At 38.3% G+C, this 25,003-nt stretch overlaps 1 protein-coding gene across 2 annotated transcripts in view; it reads left to right on the top strand.

The window, feature by feature from the left end:
- The first annotated feature begins 359 nt into the window (after positions 1-359).
- The window catches only part of MARCHF8 (membrane associated ring-CH-type finger 8), a 135,620-nt gene continuing 110,976 nt past the window's right edge, over positions 360-25,003 (top strand). For both annotated transcript variants that reach the window (XM_063086960.1, XM_063086959.1), the window contains exon 1: positions 360-917. The gene's annotated coding sequence lies outside the window, so the exon portion shown is untranslated. The remainder of the gene's footprint in view (positions 918-25,003) is intronic.

The following is a 25,003-nucleotide window of genomic DNA, read 5'->3' as shown; positions in this document are numbered from 1 at the left end:
ACATTATTATTTACTTTCCCGCTCCCCCTCCGGTTTGCTAGCTTCTTTCCATTTTTTCTTTCAAGTACATCATTATGCCGGACCGACTCTCTTCTTCCAAAACACCGATAACATACGGGGTGAGGCCCGGCACTAAGGTACGAAGCCGGGCTGGGAGAGTGTTTCCACCTAGGCAGTGCATTCTCGCCTCCGAACCGCCGGCGGGAGGCCGCGCAGAGGGGAGGGGCGAGGCCGCGCTGCCCCCACGCCCGCTCCCACGCGCCGTCGTCGCCGGGCAACGCCTCCGCCCACCCCTCCGGCAGGGCACGTGACAGCAGCGCCACGTGACGGGCCAGTCGGCGTCCTTCCGCGGAGGGGTGTAAACAGGACCCGTGAGGTGCGGCCCCGCTGCGTCCGCTTCTCCGGCATGCTCCAGGCGGGCTGCGGCGGCCGCGCCGCGAGCTGGGCGCCTACCTGAGGAGACTCCTGCGGCCCTCGGATCCGCGTCCAGCGCGCCTCGCGCCCCGCCCCGCCCCGCCCGGCGCCGAGTGGCCGGCCGAGCCCCCGGCCCGGGCAGGGGGTGTGGCTGCCGGCCGCGCGGTCCGCGACAGGTGGGCAGCCCGGCGCGGAGCCCTCGGAGAGGCAGCCCCGCCTCGGGGCTCGCGTCTGCCCCTCGCGGCCGGGCCGAGCCCGGGGCCGCGGGATTCCTCGGGCGCTGAGGGCCTTGGGCTAGCCGCCGGGTTCCGAGGTGCGTCCCAGGTGAAGCCCCGCCCCTGACGGGCTGCGAGGCCTTGGGCAGGCCAGCCCTCGTCCTTGGCCTGAGTTTCCCCGTCTGTAAAATGGGAGTCTGGACTAGTGATCTTCGAGGATCTTCCCCGTCTGACGTGTGATCGCGAGAGAGACCTGCATACGGTGAAGCTGCCCGGGGGAAAGCATAGGTAGCTATTTTGTCTTCTAATTGCTGACTTTTGTCTTTAAATCTGTCTTCATGTAGAACGATTTGGATTCTTGTTCACTTGGGTGAAGTTTTTTTTAAAAAGTAGGGAGAGTCATGATGATTTATATTATGGTTTTCATGCTTCTTTAATGCAATGGGACCTTTTCTCTTAAAACCTTCTTTGGAAGCGCAATTTATAAAACATAAAAATGAAACCTTTTTCTGCCTCACTGTCTCCCCATCCGTCCCCCTAACCGCCCTTAAGTACCCCCAGAGGTCACGCGTTGAGAAGCTCCATTATGGGGTTGAGGAAATGTTTCGTGTATTTGTTCATTTGCTGGGATCTGGAAGATGAATTGTTTGCGTGTGTGGAGGTTTATTTTTCTCTTGATTTTGTTCGATTCTATGTCATGCAAGTAGAGAGACAGTAAGTATATTCTTTCTATACTGGTAAAAGGGCTCAAAATTTCTAATGAAGACCTATCTCTTTACATTTTTTCTTTTTTTAAAAAAAGATGACCGGTAAGGGGATCTTAACCCTTGACTTGGTGTTGTCAGCACCACGCTCTCCCAAGTGAGCTAACCGGCCATCCCTATATAGGGATCTGAACCCGTGGCCTCGGTGTTATCAGCACCACACTTTCCCGAGTGAGCCACAGGCCGGCCCCTTTCCATCTTTTCTTGCATTTTAGTCCCAGGAGAAGTGAGTGCACGAGGGTACTTCAAAAATAGAAGGGTACTGGAAAAATAGAGTTAAAGGATATCACGATTCTTTCCATGAACTTTTTGAGGTACCCTTGTATGTTTGTAATAGTGAGACCTCACGCCTCATTGCCGCTTTAGTTCAGGCACAGGGTGGGAGTGGAAGACTATTATTTGAGGTCAACCAAATGGATTAGGACATGTCCTCTGATAAACACGAAAACTGAAAGAGTATATGAACTAAAATCGTTAAGAGTCCTGAAATAATGTGAACATGCTCTTTTACTGAATCTTGAAACCCCAGGGCAAGAAAATTTTGGATTTTGAGAGAACTGGGTTTAGGAGAAAACAATGTCCTGTTTCATATAATGAGCAAACATACAATATGAGGTAGTGATGTGTAGGCAAAAAAATTATCAGGAATTTTTTTTTCTTTAAGAGCAATGCGTAGTTTCCTAATTTGTTGTTTTTGGATACTAGAGTTGGTAGGAAATGTACCGAAACTTGAAGTTTGATGTTAAAAGAGGAAAACCGTATCCTTTATAGCTTGTCCACTTGGTGCTTCTGTGAAGTGAACAAGAATTGAAGGTGAAATGGACTGAGTGGAACCCAAGGTGACCTACTGGAATATGTTTTCTCTTTTCAAAGCAAACTCACTTGCTTGATGTTTAGTTTAAGCTTGGGCAAGTCACTTCCTGTCTTTGGTTCTCAGTTTCTGCTACAAAGTGAGGAAATTGGATTGATTACTGCTCCATATTTTGGCTCCAACTAGGGTTGCCAGATAAAATACAGGATGCTCAGTTAAATGTTTTTTGTTTTGGTGGCTGGCCAGTACAGGGAATGAAACCTGGACCTTGGTGTTATCAGCACCATGCTCTAACCAACTGATAAATACGACTTTCAGATGTTCTCATACAGTGAATACATTTTTAGTATAAACATTACATGGGGCATACTTATACTAAATAATTATTCGTTGTTTATCTGAACTTCAAGTTTAGCTGGATTTACTGTATTTTTATTTGCTAAATCTGGCAACCCTAGCACCACTATTTTTGTCTCCTTTAAATTAGCGTCAGGAAGAAATTAACTCAAAGCACAGATGGAAATGAATTGACTCAACCAGTCAGGAACCTTTATTTGTTGTCAGTAGTAGTTTTTAGTTCTTGAGGGTTATGTCTGTTTCTCTTGTGATCTCTTTCTCTTTTTCCCCTTATGCAGCAGTTTCATTTCTACTGTATTCACGTGTAGATTTATACTTTTGGTGGTAAATAGTTTAAAATATCTGAAGGCAAATAAAAAATGTTGCTAAAATTTCTAAAATTGACCTGTATTTGAGTTTTGTAATGGCATATTCTATTTTTTTTTTGTAAAAGAGATTTTACAACTCTACCTGTTCTCCAGTTATGTGATTAAGACATTTTTCTAAAGCAGTAAACTATCCTGACGATAATCTTTCAGAAGTTCTTATGCCTTCTGATTCTCCCGTCTGTGAATATGGAATATGATCAGTGTATGCACTCTAAACATTTTATGTTTTAGGTGACTGTTGTCAACCTTGTCTTTGCTGTATTGAAGAGTCAATTTTTCAAGGAGTATAATTTTTAATTCTTCATTTTTTGAGAGGTTTTTTTAAAAACTAGGCCAGATCCAATTTCTACTCAACACACTCAAAGTGCCTGAATTTTCCAATTAATTTATTCATTCACTAGTTCTATCAGTCTGTTTTGTGTTGCTTATAACAAAATACATGGAACTGGGTAATTATAAAGAAAAACGACCTTTATTGTTTACAGTTTCTGAGGCTGGGAAGTCCAAAGTCCATCTGGTGGTGGGGACAGTGGCCCAGGGGTCTCAGATTGCAAGATGGTGGAAGCAGAGAGAGCAGAGAGAGACAGAGAAACAGACTCACCTTTTCTTCTAAAGCCCTCAGAACCACACCCCTGACCACTATTTTTAATCCGTTCCCTATGGCATGGTCCTACAATCCAATCACCTCCTCCAAGCTCCACCTTTCAATTACCATAATAGGATTTTTCGCCCTCTTAACGGTCACAGTGGGGGCTAAGTTTCTAATACATAAAACTTGGGGACACAATTCAAGCTTCAGGGAGTTTTGGGGGGACATAATTCAATCCACTATAGTAGTCAACAAAAAAGTCAGTGCTTTCTGTGTGCCAGGCTGATGTTGTAACTAGTGTTCTCCAGGTGCTTATTTCTGATGAGGAGTTAAATCATTGTAATGCAAGGATAGTGTGATGAGAGCCTTGAAGTGTGCTACAAGCCCTGTGGAAATTGAGAGAAGGGTGTGTACCTCTCAGGTTGACAGACCGAATGGCAAAACCTCCTGGAGGAGGTGGTATTTAACCCAGGTCATGGAAGTGAAGGTGGAGTTAGGAACAACAGAGGTGGGCAGAAAGGTGGAAAGAAGCAGGTAAGGGCAGGGAATTGATCTTCTTAGTTCTACAAAGCTCATATTTCGTTGGATTAAAAATAGATGATATTGTTTACATATGATGCTCATCTACCTTGTATACATTGGGATTGAACTGCTTCAGTGTCTTTCTGTATTAGAAATACCATCAGTTGTTAGTGAAGCTCTTTGAAAAAATGTTTATGAAATGTTGCACGTACAAAAATATGCATTAAAAAATAGAATATTATCCATACCATTGAAACCTGTGTGCCCCTTCCTTCTTCTCAGAAGTAACTGCCATACTAAGTTCTATGTCTGTTATCTCTTTGCTTTTCCTGGTAATCTTACTTTACTTGAGGAAATTTCTCTGAGGAGAAATACATCTAGGTTTGGAGTTGTTTGCAGGGTGTGCAGTAATTTTACTAAACAGTACCAAATTGCTTTCCTATGTAGTTGTGCTATTTTACTCTCCTACCAGCAGTGTATGAGAGTTTTGGTCTACATGCTCGCTAAATGTTCAGTATGAGAAAAATTCTATTATCTAATAATACCTAATTATATATCTAATATCCAGAATATATAAAGAGCTCTTTCACCTCAACAATAAAAAGAAAAAGAACTCTATTAAAAAATGGACAAAGGATTTGAACAGACATTTCCTCAGACAAGACATGCAAATGGCCAATAAGCACATGAAAACATGCTTGTCATCATTAGCCACCAGGGAAATGGAAATCAGAACTCCAAAGAAATACCGTGTCACACCCATTAGGATGGCTGTAATCAAAAAGACTAGTAATTATAAGTGTTGGTGAGGTTGTGGAGAAACTGGAATCTTCATATGCTGTTGATGAGAATGTAAAGTGTTGCAGCTGCTTTGAGAAACAGCCTGGCAGTTCCTCAAGTGGCTAAATATGGGGATAACATGACACAGCAATTCCACTCCTAGGTATATATACCGAACAGAAATGAAAACATATATCTACACCAAAACTTGTACATAAAAGTTCACAGTAGCAGTATTCATAATAGCCAAAACATAGAAACAGCTCAAGTGTGTATCAACTAATGAATGGTTACATAAAATGTGGCTTATCCATACAGTGGAATATTATATTATTCGGGCATAAAAATGAATGAAGTACTGACTTATGGTGCGATATAGATTAACCTTGAAAATATTATGCTAAGTGATAAAAGGGAGTCACAAAAGGCCCTGTATGTATGATTATATTTATATGAAATGTCCAGAATACACAAGTATTTAGAATTGGAGAGTAAATTAGTATTGTCCTAGTGCTGGGATTGGGGTGGAGGGGAAATAAGAGTTTGATTGCTAATGAGTTTCTTTTTGGGGTGATGAAAATCTAAAAGTGATTGTGGTGATGGGGCACAACTCTGAATATGCTAAAAAACATTGAATTGTACATCTAGAAAAAGCCATGGGTGGAAGGAAGGAAATTTTAAAAAAAGATGCCATGTGAGAGCAGACTGGAGAGGCCTATGTGGTAGGGACTGAGACTAACCCATAGCCACATGAGTGAGCTTGGAAGCAGAGGCTGCCCTCCCACCCACAGCCCTCCTTGCACAGAGTCCTGTCTTCAAGAGGACCCCACAGTTAAGCCAGCAGCTTGAGTGCAACCTCACGATAAACTTTGAGCCAGAAGCACTCAGTGAGCTGTACCCATAGTGAGGAATTATAATAAATGTTTGCTTTTTTAAATCACTGATTACTGGGATAATTTGTTATGCAGTAGTAAATAACACATACATGGGCAGCAGCATTACAATATATGTTGTTTTTAATTTTGGTATTCTGGGAAACCATGGTGATCAAATTAATAACTATTAATTGACTCTTTTATCTATCATTTTGTTAACCATAATTCAAAACCAGTAGGCAGACATACACACATTTCTTGAAGTATCCTCTGAATTATTGGGGGGAAATTATGTTTAAAATAGTTACAATTTGTTTTATTATTTTAAAAATTTGTAATCTCTTTACATGATGCACTGTGAATCTTTATCAACCAGAATAGGCCATTTCTAGAACTTATAATAGTACAGAACATTTTGCATGTTGCCACGGTCTTCTGGTAACCCTTATGTATTTAAAAGTTATGGGTGGTGTTAATATATCTTAAGAAATTTATTTAATTATTTGTACTACAGCAAAGGCATCAAAAAATAATCATTGAGGCAAAACTACAGTTTCCTAGAAAGCAACCTATTCTTATAGGAACTATATGAAAGGAGATTAAAAAGATTTTTGTTCTTTTCCTTTGAGTAATATTTCTGTACTTCAGTAGAAGAAAGAGTGTATGAAAATACTGATAAACAGTGACTTTTGAAATTTGGTTTAAGAAATAAGACCCGTTTCTAAAGTTTTTAAGGATTCTTCCTGTCTTTTTCTTACCTTTTAAAAAAAGTCATATGTATATATTAGCATATAAAGGTTTCTGAAATATTGTATGAAAAAAGCAGCCCACAGAAATTTTCTCTTGTGTTTCATTCTAGAAGTTTTATAGTTTTAACTCCAATATTTAGGTCCATGATCAATTTTTAGAGGTTTCTAGGGTATGTGCTGTGAGTTATGGGTCAAGGTTTATTATTTTCTTTTATGGATACACAGTTATTTTGGTATCATTTGTTGAAAAGATTATCCTTTCCCTATTGAATGTCTTGTCCTTTTTCTATCTTTTGGCCATTGAATTATCTTGGCATTTTTGTTGAAAATCAACTCATGATGTACATGTGGGTCTATTTCTGAGCACTGTGTTCTCTTGATTTGTATGTCTGTCCTTATGTCAATACCATATTTTCTTTATTACTGTAGCTTTATGTGAGGATTTGGATCAGTTAGTATAATCCTACAACTTTGTTCTTTATTTTCAGAATTGTTTTGAATATTCTAGGTCCTTTGTATTCTCATAAATATTTTATTCTTTTGTTTGTTTTGTGTTTTTGTGTTATCTTTGGTGGCTTGCTGGTATAGGGATTGAATCCTGGACCTTGGTGTTATCAGCATGTTCTAACCAACTGAGCTAACTGGCCAGCCCCATCATAAGTATTTTAAAATCAGCTTGTCAGTTTCAAAAACTTCTTGAGATTTCAATTGGGATTGCCTTGAATCTGTAGATCAGTTTGTGGAGAATTGCTGTCTTAACAATATTGAACCTTCTAATCCATGAATGTGATCTGCCTGTCCATTTATTTAGTTCTTTAATTTCTTGCAACATGGTTTTTAGTTTTGCAGTATACAGGTCCTGTGCATGTTGTGTTAAGTTTATTACCTTAATAGTTTATATTTTTGATGCTATTGTAAATGGGATTTTTAGAAATAATATTCCAAATGTTCATTGCCAATATGTAAAAGTACAGTTCTTTTTTGTATATTGCCCTTGTACCCTTTCTAAGTTGACTTATCAGTGCTGGTAGTCTTTTGGTTAATTTTGTAGGATTTTCTGCAGACATAGTCATTGAACAAACAAAGCTTTCCTTCCTTTCCAATTAGTTTGCTGTCTTTTTTTTTCTTGATTTATTACATACTGGCAGGGACCTCAAGTCTAATGATAGAAGTGGTGAGAGCAGACATCCATGTTTTGTTCTTAGTCTGAAGGTAACATTTAGTCTTAAGAGATACAAAAAGCACTAACTATAAATTTTTTTTAATGTTAAATTGGACTTTAAAATTTCTGCAGTTTAAAGACATTGTTGGGTTGGATGGTTAGCTGAGTTGGTTAGAGCGTGGTGTTATAACACCAAGGTCAAGGATCCCCGCACCAGCCAGCTGCCCCCCCCCCAAAAGGAATTGTTAAGAAAAAGGTATGCTATAGACTGGGAGCAAATATTTGTAATTCATCTATCTGACAAAGGACTTTTATCCAATATTTATAAATAATTTGCATGAATCAATAGTAAAAAAGGCATACAACCCAAATTTGCAAAATTGTTAAAAGATTTGTACAGAAACTTCAGCAAATAATATATTTGAATTTCCAATAGGCACATTAAAAATTCTCATATTTAGTCGTTAGAGAGATGTAAATTTGTTATAGTTATAAACAACTGTTTGTCTACAAGAATGATTAAAATGAAAAGATTGACAATATCAAGTGTTGGTGAAAATGTAGAGCTACCATAATTTAGATAAATTGCTGGTAGGGGTGTATGGGCACTTTGGAAAACAGTTTGATGATTTCCTATTAAATGTGCACTTACTGTATGACCCAGCATTCCACCCTGGGTATATGTATTAGACTATTTCTGTTGCTTATAACAGAATACCTGAAACTGGGTAATTTATAAAGAAATGAAATTTATTTCTTACAGTTTCAGAGGCTGGGAAGTCCAAAGTCCAGGGAACTTATCTGGTGAGGGCCTTGTTCTTGGTGGTGACTCCCTGCAGTGAGGCAGGGTGTCACATAGTGAACAGGCTGAGCAAGAAAGAGCTAACCTTCTTACTTGCTGTCCTTTTAAAGTTATCAGAACCACACCCATTACCACCATTAAACGATCAATGGATTAATCTATTCATGAGGGTACAGTCCTCATAATCTAATCACCTCCTAAAGGCCTTACCTTTCAATTACCGTAATAGGATTTCCCACCCTCTCAACACTGTTATGATGGAGACCAAGTCTCCAGCACATGAACCTTTTGGGGACACATTTGACCCCAGTATAAAATAAAAACTTAAACCCACAAATGACTTGTATGCTAATACTCAAAGCTCAAAACTGGAAACAGCCTACATGTCCACCAACAAGTCCACAAATATACTACCACTCAGCAGTAAAAAGGAATGAACCACTGGTGATGTCACAGCATGAAATTCAAAAATATACTGAACAAAAGAAGCTGGACAAAAGAATACATTGTGTATGATTCCATTCACATGTAATTTTAGAGCCAGCAAAACATTTAATAAGGAAAGAAGATGAGTGGGTGCCTTCAGAGGTGGGGGGGCAGGGGGGAGATTGACTGCACAGGGGCAAGAGTGAACTTATGTGGTGATGAAAGTGTTCTTATTTTGATTGGGTGGTGTTATGCTCCATGTATGAGGGTTCTTCAGAAAGTTTGTGGAAAAATAGAATTAAAAGATGGTATGAATCTTTCCATGAACTTTTTGAAGTACCCTTGTACTTTTGTCAAAACTTATTGGGCATTATACTTAAAATGGGTGCATTTTATTTTATATGATTATATATCAGTACAGTTGATTTAAAAAAGCAGGGGTCTAAAAAACATTTATAGAATGATCATATACATACGTGTGTGTAATGGTGATTTTACATAAAATATTTAGTGTTTGTATATACACACACATAGAAAATGCCTGAAAGTGTGTTCAGCAGATTGTTACTGAGGATGTCTAGATGGTGGGATTTCAGGTGGTTAAAAAGATGATTGAACTTTTATATATTATTTGAATTTTTTTTTTTTTTTTTCAATGAACAAACCTTGGTAAAAGAAAAAATTTTTTTCGTCTTTTGGTTATGTAGAAGTTTGGTTATCTAGATGTTTTCATCTTTTTAAATATTGAGTAGACACTATAATAATTATAAAATATGTATAGAGTTTAAATAATATTGTCCTATAGTCAGTTAGGAACAACCATACATTATCGTTGATGCCTGTGGTCCCCTTTTGTGCCCCTATCCTCTTACCTCCCACAGACATAACTGCTGCCTTAAATTTCGTGTTTATTTTCTTGCTGTTCTTTATGTTTGATCACATTTGCATCTCTGAGCTGTGTTGTTTTGTTTTGTGTACTATCTAACTTTATAACTAGAATTTCTGAGCTATGTTGTTTTGTTTTGTGTACTATCTAACTTTATAACTAGAATTGTACTGTGCGCACATATTTTTCACTTGCTTTTTATTCCACATAATATGAGACTTGAGACTCATCCCTGTTTTTGTGTGTGGCTGTAGTTTGTTGATCTTTCATTGCTATATTATATTACATTAAATGCGTATTCCACAATTTGTCCTTTGTACTCTCCATGAATGACTGGGTTGTCAATTTTTTTTTTCCCTATTATGAGCAGTGGTGATATGAACATTGTTGTGCATGTCTTCTGGTGCACGCTGGCAAGAGTTTCTCTGGGTATGTAGTTGGGTGTTGTAGGGAAAGTGAAGGTAAATGGTCAGGGTCCCTCAGATGTTCAGAGTCTTGCTGAGCATTTGATGTAAATATACGTGTGCGCCCAGGTGTTCTTTGGTTATTGTCTAATGTAATTGCACATGTGCACCCAGGTGTTCTTTGGTTATTGTCTAATGTAATTGCACATGTGCACCCAGGTGTTCTTTGGTTGTCTGACTCCACCCAGGTGTTCCTGGGTTATCGGATTTAAGTATAAAGGACGAATATTTCTGATTCACCATGCCCCCTGCCCCCAGGATATGCCTGGGGAGGCAGCTACTGCTGCTGGAGGCAGTTGCTACAAACTTTTGCTGCCAGGGCCCCCGAGGATGCCCCTGGGAGGCCACCTCTGCTGGATCTCCTGAAGGCTGTTGTATGCTGCTGCTGCCGAAGAAGCTGAGTGCTGAGCTCGTGTTGGAATGAACCTGTCAATTCTGCCATGGATCTTTCCCAATTATCTTTACCTAGCTTGCGACCTGCATGTAAGAGGTCTGGTGACTCAGCCTGGCATGTGGGGGGTCTGTGACCCAGTCTGTTCAATAGGTTAGAAGCGTCTGAGCCCTAGCCTGTAAGATGTATAGCTGCTGGGTTGTAGAGTAGTGCATCTTCAGTTTGTCTAGAAGTATTAATTTTCTATTGCTGTGTAACAAATTACCACAAACTTAGAGGCCTAAAACAATACAAATTTATTATCTCATGGTTCTGTAGGTCAGAAGTGCAGTAGGTTTGGCTGGGTTATCTGCTCTGGGTCTTACGGGTTGAAATCAAGTTGTCAGTAGGACCGCAGTCTTCTGGAGGCTTTGTAGATGAATCTTCTCCCAAGCTCGCTTAGGTTTTGGAAGAATTCAGTTCCGTATGGTTGTAGGGCTGAGGTCTGTGTTTCCTTGCTGGATGTCAGCTGATGGTCATTCTCAGCTTCTAGAATACACTCACATTCCTCAATTTGTAGCCACTTCCTTCCTTCGTTTTCAAAGCCAGCAGTAGGGGGTTGGGTCCTTCTCCTGCTTTGAATTTTTCCGTCCTCCACTTCTGCCTCCTCTCTTTCTCCTCCTCTAGCTAGAGACAGTTCTCTGCTTCTAAGGGCTTGTGAGATTAGATTGGGCCCACCTGGATAATCTAGGCTACTTTATTTGCACAGTCCCTTCACAGCTGTACCCAGATTAATGTTTAATTAAATGACCAGAAGCAGGAATCTTGGGGGAATATCTTTAGATTTCTGTCTACCACACTATGATGGGTCTTAAAAAAGTTCATGGAGAATGCATATTATGAAAAAACTATGCATGGATTTCAAATTTTTATTGCACCAAAATAAACTTTTATTAACTTGTCATAAAATGTCTGAGCAGGATCTAGTTTGAGGCACTAAGAAAGATAAGACATCAGTTTGAAAAGAGCCCCTATCTGAGCAATATGAATTCTGTGAAAACTGGGGCAAGAACAAACATCAAATTTATGGTTAAGTTTGGGTGGAAGAATAGTGAAATTTTTGATGCTTTATGAAAAGTTTATGAGGACAGTGCTCCAAAGAAATCAGCAGTTTACAAATGGCCAGCTGCCAAAAAAAAAAAAAGGAAAAGAAATCAGTTTACAAATGGATAACTCATTTTAAGAAGGGATGAGACGATGTTGAAGATGGAGCCCATAGTGGCAGACCGTCCACGTTAATTTGCAAGGAAAAAATTAATCTTGTTCATGCCCTAATTGAAGAGGACCAATGATTAACATCAGAAACAATAGCCAATACCATAGACATCTCAATTGGTTCAGCTTACACAAGTCTGACTGAAAAATTAAAGTTGAGCAAACTTTTCACTGAATGGGTGCCAAAGCAGTTGTGCCCAGGTCACCTGCAGACAAGAGTAGAGCTTTCCATGGAAGTTTTAAACAAGTGGGATCAAGATCCTGAAGCATTTCCTTGAAGAGTTGTAACAGGAGATGAAGCATGGCTTTAGCAGTATGATCCTGAAGACAAAGCATAGTCAAAGCCATGGTTACCAAAGGGTGGAAGTGGTCCAGTCAAAGCAAAAGCAGACCAGTCAAGAGCAAAGGTCTTGGCAACAATTTTTGGGGGATGCTCAAGACATTTTGCTTGTTGACTTTCTGGAGGTCCAAAGAACAATAATATCTGCTTATTATGAGAATATTTTGAGAAAGTTAGCCAAAACTTTAGCAGAAAAATGCCCATGAAATCACCAGAGAATTTTTCACCACAACAATGCTCCTGCTCATTCTTCTCATCAAACAAGGCCTATTTTGCGAGAGTTTTGATGGGAAATCATTAGGCATCCACCTTATAGTCCTGATTTGGCTCCTTCTGACTTTTTCTTGTTTTCTAATCTTAAAAGATCTTTAAGGCACCCATTTTTCTTGTTAATAATGTAAAAAAGACTGCATTACGTTCCCAGGACCCTCAGTTCTTTAGGGATGGACTAAATGGCTGATGTTGCTTACAAAAGGGTTTTGAACTCAGTGGAGCTTATGTTGAGAAATAAAGTTTATATATATTATTTTCATCTTTTAATTCTATTTTTCCATGAACTTTTTGAAGTCCTTTCGTATATAACGTAAACTCTTTTCTGTAGTGGCCGTGCCAGTATGAATTTATACCATTTGTGTATAATGAGTTCTTGTTCCATGTCGTTGCTAGCTTAATATTGTCAGGTCATCTGGTGGCTTTGAAGTGGTATCTCATGGTGTTTTAAATCTGTATTTATGGTTCCATATTTATAGGTCCGTATTTATCCATAAATAGATGGTTTTATTTTGTTGCTTTTTAAAACTTTACGTAAATAATTTTATACTGTTTTGTATTCTCTAACATGAGGTTTCCCTCAGAATTGTGCTTTTGTGGTTTATCTTTGAGTTTTTTAACTACTATATGTTATTTTACTGTGTGAGTATATTGTTTCATTCTTTCATTGATAAAAATTTAGATTATTTCTTAATTCTTCTTGTGAATATGTGAGAATTTCTTGAGGATATATACCTAGAAGTGAAATTGCATATATGTAGGTAAGATCTAGAAGTGAAATTGATGTGCAGCTTCTTTTATTTTACTATATAGAGTGATCTCTTTTACAAAAAGTAAGTTATTTCCTTCCCTCCATTCTTCTCTGCTTTTCTTTGTTTACTGCTGTTTATCCAATCTGACAAGCAAATGTGTTTATTGTCTTTTAAAGAACTAATGTTAATTGTTAAAAAAATTCAAACACTAAAAAGTACATAAAAAGTCTCTTATCCAGTTTTACTATGTATTTTAATAAAAGTGGGATCATACTGCATGTTGTTGTTATTATTATTATTGTTGCTGTTGTTATTAATTTTTTTTTGGTGGCTAGCCAGTACAGGGAGCTGGACCTGTGACTTTGGTGTTACCAGCACCACATTCTCCCAAGTAAGCTAACTGGCCAGCCCCATGCACATATTATTTTGAAATATGCTTTTTCACCCAGATTAACACGTATAGATCTACGTTCTTCTTTTAAATAAATATGTAGTATTCCTTTGCTGGCTGAGTTTTGTTTACTGCTCTATACCCAGTGCTGAGCAATCAATAAATACTTGTGGCTGAATGGAGAATATACAGGTACATATGTTCATAATTCATTCAGCTTTTCCCCGTTAGTGGATATTTAGTGTGCTCTGATTTTTCTCTTTTATAACAGGGTTGTAGTGACCATTCTCATATATGTCTTTGAACATTTGTGGAAGTATTATTATAGTATACACAGAGCCCTAGAAATGACTCAAAGGGGATTTAAAACTGGGTCGTGGCAGTTGGTCATCCCATTTTTATTTCAATCCATACTCCCAGCAATAATGTTTAGATATTTTTTTTCCCATTCCCTCGCCTACATTATCTATTACCAGTCTCTTATTTTTCTGTATTTTAGAATTAACGATTAAATTTTTATCAAAATAATACTTGGACATTGTTTAAAAATAATGAACATAAAGCTTTATAATGAGAAAGAGGCAAAACTGTTTCCTTGTTTCTATGGTAGTTAACTTTCATATTTCTAAAAATAATGTTGATACCACTATTATTAATTTTTCAACTTTAGGTATTATTCATTGCCTTCCTATTTTGATACTTGAGGATTTGGGCATCTTAAACTGCTCATTTACCTTTTTTCCACTCTCCAACCATGGTTATAGCCTTATTTTTAGTGAGATCAATAATTAATCATTGACCATTAACTATTGTTCAACTGCAGAGCCAGAGTAATCTTTGACTACATTTCCTTTCTTATGTATCTTTTATGTTAAATTACCTAATTTTTGTACCTGCATGATTTTTTATATACAAATTCTTAATTTTTGCCGGATGGCGTGTCATATAATTTATTCTGTCAGTCTTTATTCTCGCTGGAGGTCTTGCCTTATATCATCCTGCTTTAATCTGAACTCCAATTTGTTGCTTAATTGGAAGTGGTGTATATGTTCAGAGCTTGTATCCCAGCAAGATACAATTAATTACTTTCTAGAGAAATTAAGAGGAAGAGACTCTTTCTGTTGGTAGATTACCACCCCCTTCCCAAGTCAGTGTGTGGAGGCCTTTTCTCTGGGCCATTCAGTTGCTCCAGAGAATCCCACTGTGTGTTAGTCATGGTAGTTTAGGCTCTTGCTCTTCAAACTATGTTCCTATAGGCTCTTGCTCTTCAAACTATGTTCCATAGACCAGCCATATTTGTATCATCTCAGTGCTTGACATGTATTTTCTCAGGCCTCATCCCAGACCTGCTGAATCAGAACAAGATGATTTGTATGCACCCCAAATTTTGAAAAGCAGTGGGCTGTGCTGTGCTGTGGTAACAACAATAGCAACAACAAAATATTTATTTCTGTCATGCAAAATCCAACACAAGTTGGATGTAACTCCTCTATTTGTAGCTATGCCATCTAGCCTCCAAAATGGCAGTGAAAGAGAGACCTGGAGGAGCTCAACGAATGTTTTTAAAGGTCTGGAAGTGGCTGACATCACTCTCCTCATATATTGGCCAAGATTCAGGCACATGTTCCCTGACGTAATTGCAAAGAAGTCTAGAACATGTAGTTTTCTGGGTTGCCTGGGAACAGGAAACTGTGCAGTGAGTAAATAGCATTGACACTGCTTCAGTTGGCCCTTCTGGGCCCCAAGCTGTTTCATTCTTCTTCCCACATGTAGAGCACACTAACCCCCTATCTAGGGAAGGCAGCCTGGAGTTCTATCTAGTCATCGCCTTTAGTTCATAGTACAGGATCTCTGGCTTATGTGGAAGAGCCTCTGGGAAATGATTGAGAGCATGAATCTCTGCTTAGCTAAGGTTTCTCAAAAAGCTCCACGCCATAGATGAGTCCTTCTGTGTTAGTTCCAGAAAGGTTAGTTTGTTTTTAGGTGAACTTCTTCAGGGTGGTTGATACTTAAACTTGACTTTCTCGTTAAAATAACCTTTCATTTTATGCTAGGAGGTTACATACTATAAACCTTTACATTTATCTTTAAAATTATTATTAAAAAATAATATAAATATATTCCCAGGAAGGATAACTTTTACATTAGATTCTATCCAAGCGTAAACATTTTAAAGAATTACTGGAAGTCTTAAGTTTGTTAATTCAGTTGTGGTAATGTTAGGAGTATTCTAGTACTTACCCAGGTCACATAGTGGTTAAGGGTATGGGCTCTGGAACTATTTGCCATAATACCTTGGATGTGGATTTCTTCATTCATATAGTGGGTACTACTTCATGGAGTGATTGTGAGGATTAAATGAGTTATTGTATGTCAGATCTTGGAGAAGTGCCCTGAGCCCGTAGCTCCTGTTGATAATTGGCTTGGATTTTTATTGTAATCAAAAGTACTTATAAATACACAATTTTTTCACAAAGTGAGATTTTTTAAAACTTACCAAAACTGAAAACATTTTTCTATTTTATTATAAAACTTAAAAAAAAAAAGTCAGTCCTGCTACCCAGCATCTTATTATACATCTTGGTATAGTTCTGAGGGCAAAAGAGTTAGGAAGCTTGAGTTCCACTCTGGACTTTCTGGAGCAGCTGCTTGACTTCTGGCAAGCCAGCCTTCTTCACCTCTCTCTGCCTTGTTTACTCATTCATGAAAGTAGGATTGGATTTGAACTGGTTTATCTCTAAGATTCCTTCTAGTTCTACCATTCTGTTTTTTGTCTCCCATTGAATCTTAATTGCATAACTTAAAGAGCTAGCTGTAACAGTTAATGAGGAGAGTACATTTTGGAGAAGAAAAAGGCTTGGGGTGGGACAGAAGCTTTAAGGGTTGTTTTGTAGAGACTAATTAGGCTTGTTTCACATGATTTGAAACTAACACCTGTTTTTGGAAGGGAGGTGCTCTTGATTCAGCATAATGGACACATTTCTGAGAATTAGTCCTGTCTATCTTTGACATGGGCCACTTAAAGTATACCCTGAAACTGAAAGGACAAAGGTTAAGATCATATGGGCAAATGATGCTTCAGAGACAGGGATTTAAAAGACAGCCAGGGATGGTACCGGATAAATTCTCTAAAACATTCTGGCTCCCATGGGTGGAAATTATGGCATGATAAAATAATTGATAAAAACCTATTGTGGTGTAACTCGGTGGTTATGTCTTTAACTAAGTAATAATATTGATTATTTACCAAATTCCTTTTTATCTGCATTTTTTTTTGTTTGAAGTGCAGACTAAGTATTGTTTGTTCTCAGTTTTGAAAATGTTGCTCCTATAAGTCTTGTGTAGTTTTTGATGATTCATCTGGGAAAGCAACACTTATTATTTTCTCCTTTTTGAGTGATTTTTGAATGCTTATCACTTTTCTCTTAAACTAAGCTGGGAATTATGAGTTTAGGTTCTTAGGTCCTGTTGAGATATGCTGCTAAATTTGTCATTGATATGGGTGTGTTGCCAACTTCTCTGGAGATGTTTACTAGTCTGGGCAATTTTGATAGTATTTATCTTAGAGTTTCTGCTGTAAAGCAGTCTTTGAAAAAATATAAGATATGTAGGGAGCAAGCTCTTGGGGAAAAAGGCATTCTTGTTACTTTTATTAAATTATGAGGGTACTTCAAAAAATTGGTGTTATCTTTCATTTCTGTTTTTTCATGAATTTTTTTGAAGTTCCCTTGTATAATGCTCTCATTTCTAATTCCCGAAGAGGTAGAATTTTGTTCACCGAAGGAACAGTTTTCTCACCTTGCCTTAGCATCTGAGGAAGAAGGTTGTGTGTTTGTATTTACATTTCCTAAACTACCTTAGGTTTCCTTTACCCACTGGTGTCTTGTTTTTGCTGAATTTAGTATTAGACTACTGTACTAGTGGATACATCAATTTATGGCAAGATTTCTCAAACTTAGCATTATTGTCATTTGAGGTCGGATAATTCTTTGTTGTGGGAAGCTGTCCTGTGCATTGTAGGATCTTTAACAGCATCTCTGGCCTCTTCCTACTAGATGCCAGTAGCACCTTCACAATTGTGACAACCAAGAATATCTCCAAGACTCTGCCAAAAGGCCCCTGGGGTGCAAAATCGCCTCTGTTGGGAACCACTGACTTATGGATGCTTCTTAGCTGGCTGTCTGCCACGGTTAAGGCCATCTTATTATGTCTGGTTTCTTCATGTTCCCAGCCTTGCTCACAGCCGCCTCTCCCTTACTGTGCTCTGCTCAGCTAATTAGATGGAAAGTTGCCAAGTGGAAGGTGGAATCAGTGGGGAATAGGGCAAAGCTAGAGTCAGGTGTGGCCCTGGGTAGTGGCTGAGCTCTGCAGCACACAGATTGGTGTAGTTTTTGGTCGTAGCTAATGATTAGACTGTTACAAATGTTCCTTGACATGTGAGTGAGCTGCCGATGACAGCGGTGGTCCAGGCACGCACTACCAATCAGGTATGTGGTGTTTTCGTATTTTCTCAGCCTGGCTTGGGAGTCTGGGGTTACGAAAGAAAGCTCCACAGATGTTTTCTCCTTAATGTTCTTATTTGAACGAAGCAAAGAAAAGTGAAACTGCTAGGTGAACTTCTTTGTTCGATTCAGGTTTCAGTTTTGAGATGACTTTAATAGCTAGACAGAGTCCATTTTTTTTTTTTTTTTTTTACATGTATGAAATGAGATGGGAGAGTTTGTAAATAGGAAGCAGCAAATGCATACTAGATGTTGCTGGGGACGGTGCCATGCCCTCAAGAAACTCTCAGATTGCCAAGGGAGCCAGACAAGCAGATGGGAAATGACACCACCATGTAAGGAGTGGTAGCTGTGTCTTGGGTGGGGACAGGAGCTGAGGGGTGGGCAAGTGAGAGCTCAGAGATAAACTAGAGACTGGGACAGGTGTTCACACTCCCTGTGTATTTTCATTTTCAAACACTGTTTATTTTTAGTGTTTCTATTCTGGGCTTTATGAATTGTTTTTTACTCAGTTAAGGATCCTTCTGAATGCCCATTTTTGTAACCTTTATTCTCTTAACATTTATTACATCACATATCCCATTTTTAATAACTTTAAATGGCCACATATTATTGCATTTTGTGGTTGTATCCTAGTTTATGTAACCATTTCTGTATTGTTTAACCTGTAGATTATTTTAAAGAATTTTGCTACTGTAAATATCTTTTGATGGATATCTTTGGGCATACATTTTAATACAAGTTCAGATTATTTTGTTTGCATAGTGTCATGAACCAGAATGGTGTGGATATTTTTAAGGTTCTTGATCATATTCCTCAACTGCTTTCCTGGAAGGTTCTTATTAACATTTCCACTAGCAAAGAGGAAAGTGGCCATTTTAGAGCATATTGGTGTTTTTAAAAAAGAAAATTACTGATTTAACAGGTGGAAAATATCTCGTTGTCTTTCTTTTGAAATTATTAGTGAAGTTGAGTTCTTGTTGTTTTTCTTTTACCTTTTTTTTTTTTGGTGGCTGGCCAGTATGGGGATCTGAACACTTGATCTTGGCGTTATAACACCATGATCTAACCAACGCCATGAGCTAACCAGCCAGCCCTCTTCTTCTTTTAGAAAGTTCATTAGCTTCTTTCATGAATTGGCTGTAATGTCCTTTTCCCATTAATAGTCTTTGTATATTAAGGGTAGTGGCCTTTTGTCTGTCATATTTGTCAAAAACATTTTTCCCATTTTCAGTTACATTTTTTGCTTTATGTGTATCTTTTGATGTGGTGTCAAACATACAGAAAAAGTGTAAGAGTACAAGGAATTACCACAAATCCTTTACTAAGATTCACCAATGGTTTGTATTTTACCCCATTAGCCTTACCATTTTTTCCCTCTTTCTCCATAGACATATATAAAAATGCCTTTTTTTTTTGGATTCATTTGAGTCAAAGTTGTATGTCCTAAGAACACTTCAATATGTTATTCATTTTAATTCACAGTCCGCATTGCAGTTTCAGCACTTGTCCCTATAATGTCCTGTAGTAGTCCATTCCTGTTGCTTATAACAAAATACCTGAAACTAGGTGATTTATAAGGAAAAACAAAATTTATTGCTTAGTTTCTGAGGCTGGGAAGTCCAAAGTCTATCTGGTGGTGGCGACAGTGACTCAGGGGTCTCTTGTTGCAAGATGGTGGAAGCAGAGAGAGCAGTGAGAGAGACTCTACTCTCCTCTTTTTTTAAAGCCATCAGAACCACACCCCTGACTACTATTTTTAATCCATTCACTACTGCATGGCCCTATAATCCAATCACGTTCTCAAGCCCTTGTAACCGTCACAGTGGGGGTCAAGTTTCCAATACATAAAACTTGGGGGACACAGTTCAAGCTTCAGTGAGTTTTGGGGGGACATAATTTAATCCACTACATGTCCTTTGTTCATTTGTTTTCTTTGTCTGGTAATCCAGTGCAGAATCACTCTGAATTTAGTTGTCTCATATTTCTCTAGTGTCCATTAATTTGGAATAGTTTCTTAACCTCTTTTTGTCACTCCTGACATTGACATTTTTGAAGAGTACAGATGAGTTATTTTCTAGAATGTCCCTCAATTTATGCTTGTCTGATGTTTGCTCATGGTTAGATTCAGGTTATACATTTTAGGCAGAGATAACCAAAAAGTGATTTTTCAAATTCTCAGTGTAACATATTAGGAGCCACCTGATGTCAGTTCATCCCAATATTGGCGGTAACATTGGACACTTGGTTAAGTTGGTATCTGCCAGATTTCTCTACTGCCAACATACTATTTTCCTAAATATGCTGTTTCTCATCAAATTTTCACTCACTAGTTTTAGCATCTAATGATTTTCCAACTCTATACTTCCTTCTCTAGTTGACATTCTCTCCTCCTCTTATCTCCTCATTTATTCAATTATTTTTTGAATGATTCATACATATATTCTTATTTAGTGGCTTGTAATTCATTACTCTAATGTTTCATTACTCAAATTTCCCCAAATTTGGCCCATATGAACCCTTTCAAGCTGGCATCTGTGTATTTTTACTATGTCTCCACAATTTGAGCACTTGTTTACTTTCTGGTGCAACAAGATGCTCTGGGCTCATTTTTAATGCCCCAGCCCTCGAATTAATTTCTCTCAGAGGAGCATCGTTTCTTTTGGTGAAGAGTTGTATTTGGAAATCAAGACCTGGGTACATGATATGCTTATTGCAGCTGGTGTGCCATTACTTCTAGGCCCTCTCAGTGGACAAAGTATATATACACACATATATCTATATTTTTAGTTTATATGTTTGTTTTAGTCCATTAGTGCTGCTGTAATAAAATACCTGAGACTGGGTAATTTATAAACAACAGAATTTTATTTCTTACAGTTCTGGAGGCTGGGAAGTCCAGGATCAAGGCACCTGCATTTGGTGTCTTTCGAGGGCCTTTTTGCTATGTCCTTACATGGTGGAAAAACGGAAGAGCAGAAGGGCAGTAGGCACTTGCTTGTTCCCTCCAGCCCTTTTTTAAGGTCCCTAATCTCATTCATGAGGGCTATGTCCTCATGATTTAATTACATTTTAAAGTTTTTCTATCTCTTAACACTATCACATTGGTGATTAAGTTTCAACATGAATTTTGGGGGACACAGGCAATACCAACATCTGTGTGTACACATATCTATATACATTAAAAACTATGATTTTATACTGATAGTACCAGTGTGAATCCAACACCATGGGAGGGTATTTCTAGTGTCCCCCTTATGTTGAATTTCATCAAATGCTTTTCTTGTGTCTTGCCCACACTTGGGGTGTGAAGATATTCTATATTTGTTCTAAAAGGTTTATGTTTTTTGGCTTTTAGGTTTAGATCTGTGCCCAATCTCAAATTATGTTTTTTTATGGTGTGAGATAGAGGTTGAAGTTCATCTTTTTTTCTGTATAGATATCCATTTGCTCCAGCACCATTTGTTGAAAACGCTTTCCATTCTGCATTGAATTGCTTTGGGTGCCTCTTTTGAAAATGAATTGACTATGTAAATTGAGTCTATTCCTAGACTCTATTCTGTTCCTTTGATCTGTTTGTCCTTAGCACAGTACTGTCCTGATTACTGTAGATCTGTAAGAAATCTTGAAGTCACATAGTGTAAGTCATTCAACTTTATTCTTCTTCAAGATAATTTTGGCTCTTCTAGGTCCTTTGTTTTTTCATATAAATTTTAGAATCAAATGGCCAGTTCCTATAAAAATGCATGGTGGGAATATGGTTAGAATTGAGGTTTGGGCAAAATCATCATCTTTACAGTATTGAATCTTCCACATTACAAACGTGGTGTATGTCTCCATTTATTTAGGTATGTAATTTCTCTCAGCAGTATATTGTAGTTTTCAGTACATGGGACATGCATGTCTTTTGTTAAGTATATTCCTAAATGCTCTGCTTTTTGACATTATTTTAAGAACAAGTTTTTTTTTTTTTTTTTTTTTTTTGGAGGCTGGCTGATATGGGGATCTGAATCCTTGACCTTGTTGTTATAATACCATGCTCTAACCAACTGAGCTAACCAGCCAGCCTGATTTTAAGAACAAGTTTTAAAGTTTCATTTTCTTTTTCTTGCTAGTAGATAGAAATATAATTGAATTTTGTATATTGACCTTACATCCTGTGATCTTGCTGTATTGACTTAGATGAATCTTTCTAGACTGACTCAGAGTTCTTAGGAATTTCTTTTATTAACAATTACGTAGCCAGTGAAAAGAAAGTTTTACATCCTCCTTTCCAATCTTAATGCCCTGTACAGATGCTCCTTGATTTACGATGGGGTGATGTCCCCATAAACCCATCTTAAGTTGAAAATGTGTCAGAAATGCATTTAATACACCTAACCTATTGTAGCTCAGCCTTAAGTGTGCTCAGAACACTTACATTAGTCTGCAGTTGGGTAAAATCATCTAACACAAGTCTATTTTATAGTAAAGTGTTAAAATATCTCATGTAACTTATTGAATACTGTACTGAAAGTGAAAATCAGAATGGTTTCACATCATAATAAAGTTGAAAAATTTTAAGTCAAACCATCGTGTTGGGGACTATCTGTATTTATTTTCCTTGCCATATTATACTGGCTAGGACCTTTTGTATAATGTTGAGTAGAACTGTTAAGAAGTGGGTGTATGTATTAGTCTGTTTCTGTTGCTTATAACAAAGTACCTGGAACTTGGTAATCTATAAGAAAATGAAATTTATTGCTTACAGTTCCCAAGTCCAAAGTCCAGGGAACACATCCGGTGAGGGTTTTCTTTGGTGGTGGCTTTACAGCAGTTCAGGAGTCTCACATGGCAGAAAATGGCAGAGCAGAGAGAGAGAGAGAGAGAGAGAGACTCTCATGTGCTCTCCTTTTAAAGCTCTCTGAACCATGCTTCTGATCACCATTGTTAATCCATTCGCTCTGGCATGGTCCTACAGTCTAGTCACCTCTTCAAGGCCCCAACTTTCAATTACTGTAAGAGGACTTCCCATCCTCTTAACACAGTTCACAGTGAGGACCAAGCATTCAACACATTAAACTTTTGGGGGGACACAATTCAGTCCATAATAGCATGTTTACCTTGTTGCCAGTCTTTGAAGGAAGGTCCTCAGGATTTCATTAAATGTGTTATTTGCTCTAGGTTTATATACGATTGAGGAAATTTCTTCTTTCTGTTTCTAGTGTGCTGAGGGTTTTTTATTTCTCTCTAATCCAGAATGGGTGTTGAACTTCATCGGTTGCTTTCCTCCCGTTGTTATAGGTGTTGGGAGAAATCACCCTTGGAGACTGATATAGAAAAAGAAAAAGATTTTTATTTCCAGCGGCTGGGACCACACCAGCCAATTCAGAGTGCGGTGGTGAGCCGTTTTTACTTTCGGTTTTTAAAGCTGCAAGCACGGCAACTCAGTTGCCCGATCACTGCGCTAGGAGTTATTAGCCAATGCAAGCAAGCCAACAGTACGAGCTAATTTTGCAGTTAGCGGAGCTCCTCCTGTCCCAGCCCCACTTTCCCACCTAACTTTCACACAATGGAGGGGCTATCTTTAGTGGCTTCGGTCCTGCTCTTAGAAAGAGGGCATTACTTCATTCCCCACTGGTTTTAAGGGAGTTCCTTAAAAGCGAATCTTTGCCTAAGGGTCAAGATCTGGTCCCCAACTTAAGTGTTCCAAATCTTCTAGTGGAATTTGGTCATAGTGGGAATCGAGAACCAGTAACTTGACCTCTTGTATGCAGGACTGGATCAAGTTAAGGAGTTTGTTGAAAAGGCACGGTCCAAAGGTTACTAGCAAGAGGAGGATTATTAATGGTCCGATAAGGCTGGAAGTTAAAGTTGTTAGCCATGGAGAAAAGTTAAACCAGGATTCAAACCAGTTAGAGGACTGTTCTTGTTCTAAGTCCTGTTGCCTGACGTGTTCTCGTAACCTTTTTATGGAGTCTTTAATGACTCCAGTATGATCTGTATATACACAGCACTTTTTCTTTAATGCCAAACAGAGTCCCCCTTGTTGTAGATAGAGGAGGTCAAGTCCTCTACGGTTTTGGAGGACTACCTCGGAAAGGGAAGACAAGGAAGTTTGGAGGAGGGTTATAGAATTTTCGAGCTCATAATCATTAGTTTTTATATATAGTCCTTGGTTTTGCACACCACCAAGCGTAAGTTTAGGCTTTTATCCCCATGGGCAGAGTCTGTCTGTGGTGATTTCAGTCAGATTCAGAGACCTAACAGTTTGGTTCACAGGCCTAGCCTTATCGTTTCATTCCCCCCTGAGAGATTTTATTCTCCTTATCCTTAAGGTAAAAGGGGCTGGAGGTCTCTTTCTTCTGAAACTTCTTCCTGCAGACCATGGGCGTAGTCCCTGCCTGCATTTTGGAGGTATAAAATCTCTCATTGGCTGATCTAGTGATTTATAGGGACTTAGTTCCTCTCAGGAAAGGTTGGGTTGGAATCCTTGGGTTATCACTGTCTTGACGTGGAACTGTAGCCTGGAAGATACAAGCTTTATAAACAGATTAAAAACACAGGGCTAGAATCAGATAACAGGTGTGTTAGTGTTTCCTTTTGAAAAATAATTTTTTCTCCAAGTTTTTCAAATTCATCAAAGGTATCTATGACAAGACTAATTTATTCGCAAAATAAGTTTAGTTTTTGTCCAGATTATTTGCATAAAGTGCAGCAAGAGTAATGGCTTATCATATAAGATCTTTTTTTTTTTTGAGTTGGCTTTGCTGGGACATTCATGAGGAATCTCAGATTAGACCTTTAAATGCCATTCAGGTCTTAGGAAGCCAAGCCAAGGATTTGACTTACTCTCTGATTACCTGTGTGAGTTGGGTGAATTCCTTTCTTCTGGAAGTCCCCAAAATATCAGGGTTCTGGCCTGTCAGAAAGTTACATT

This window comes from Cynocephalus volans, chromosome 2 (assembly GCF_027409185.1).
Source record: "Cynocephalus volans isolate mCynVol1 chromosome 2, mCynVol1.pri, whole genome shotgun sequence".
NCBI lineage: Eukaryota > Metazoa > Chordata > Mammalia > Dermoptera > Cynocephalidae > Cynocephalus > Cynocephalus volans.
Note: the sequence above shows the minus strand (reverse complement) of the source record. Positions and strands in the feature narration are given on the sequence as shown.